The sequence below is a fragment of the Stegodyphus dumicola genome, chromosome 8 (assembly GCF_044657685.1).
Source record: "Stegodyphus dumicola isolate Sdum_Otavi_A_Nest chromosome 8, ASM4465768v1".
Lineage (NCBI taxonomy): Eukaryota > Metazoa > Arthropoda > Arachnida > Araneae > Eresidae > Stegodyphus > Stegodyphus dumicola.
The window spans coordinates 95142627-95144428 of NC_140775.1; the positions used below are offsets into that span (position 1 = coordinate 95142627).

The window sequence follows — 1802 nt, forward strand, 5'->3', positions numbered from 1 at the left end:
TTACTGTATTCATGCGTCAGTATTTAACACTGTGTAACATGAAGCCGTTTCGCATAGTGTTAAACTAGAATTTTACTATAAAATTAACTGCATTTATTACTTTCCATAGCACTGTATTATGAACTATCTGTTTATATATGTATATGTATACCATGTACCTAATGTCTGAGAATCTAGTGATTATTATGTGCCTAAAAGTTGTGTATATGTATATTAGTATATATATTAGTTTATCCATCCAATCGCCTACAGCATCATGTAACATGTAAAAATAACAGCACCAATTACTTGCCCTAGCATTGTATTAAGAAACTAATATATGAATATGTATATGTAGTATGCGCCTATTGTATAAGTACCCAATGACAATTATCACCCTATAATTGCGTATAAATGCATTATTTTTAAAATACTATAAAATTAATTGCATCAATTATACTCAATGGCACTCTACAATGTACCATCTGCTCATGTATATAAATGTGCCATGTACCTATTGATTATGAAATCGAATGATATAAGCATTGTAAATAGGTGTAGCATTGTAAATAGGAAAACAGTATAGCATTGTAAATAGGAAGCTGTACCCATGCACCCGCATACATTTCTATGTAACGTGACACAGTAAGGCAAAATATCAACGTAGTGTCCTATTATGAAATTAAATAAGCACCCATTACTAGTTATAACATTATTTTATGGATCTAGAGTTTCAGTATATGAAGTAAGTACGAAATGTTTATGTCACCAATGACTATTGTGTACCAAAATATAAGCGTATATACGCTTTTGTCTATATGTAATTGTGTATGTCTTTGTTTATATGTAATTGTACCCATGTATCTACTAGTGTTATCACATATCTTGGCACTGTATAGTTAATATACATCTATTACGCACGGAATAATCATGTACCTAATGTGTCTGTATATATGTATATGAATTTATGTTCTGTATATATGATAATGTAACTATGCATCTGCACATTTTATCCTGTAACACGGCACCGTATCGCAAAGAACTAACTAGAGCCCCACTCTAAAATTAATTGCACCAAAGACACTGTACTACACAGTACTAATCTAGGGTCTAACTTTTAATTCACTGTACTAATTACTTATTCCAGCATAACATTGCGCACCTAATATTTCAGTATGTACATGTCTTCTGTAATCTAATGATAATGCTTCAAAGGGTCATAGTGTACTCAACATATGAGTACACACGTTATGTATATATGCTACCGTATCCATGCTTTTGCATACACGTTGTAACATGGCAATGTATTATCCAGTGTCTAACATTAATTAGCTTTAACGCCACTGTATGAAGTACCAAATTTGTATGTATGTTTATATATTAGTATATTAGCACAATAAACACGTATGGTTATCTAGATAAAGGTGGACGTGGCGCTATACCGATTAACCGTATTGGTAGAGGGGTGGTGCCCACGTCCTCCGTCGCATGTCGCATGTCTCTCTCTCTTTAAGTCAGTGGAACTTCGATTTAAATTCTACTCCTTCTCATCTGCATTAAACGCGATTCTAAAAGCACATTCTGGTAAATAATTTGTAAGCTGAAATTAGGAAGATAGGAAAGGAGATTTAACTTAAAAATAACTTTTATAAACTTAGACTGAACCTTACAAACCATCTAAAATAAAACTAAATTTGTAATGCAATATGTTTTAAAAGAGAATGTGTTGATTTTTAGCGGGAGATATCAATCGTTGTTTTTTTTTTTTTTTTTTTTTCTTTTTTTACATGATTAGTAAGAGTTTGAGATAAACTCTGCTATCT

At 31.7% G+C, this 1802-nt stretch overlaps 1 long non-coding RNA gene across 1 annotated transcript; it reads left to right on the top strand.

Moving 5' to 3' along the window:
* The first annotated feature begins 444 nt into the window (after positions 1 to 444).
* On the top strand, positions 445 to 1025 carry LOC146995907 (uncharacterized). Its single transcript, XR_015042873.1, has 2 exons — positions 445 to 534; positions 578 to 1025. It is a non-coding gene; the product is annotated as an uncharacterized LOC146995907 (long non-coding RNA).
* Positions 1026 to 1802: the final 777 nt, after the last annotated feature.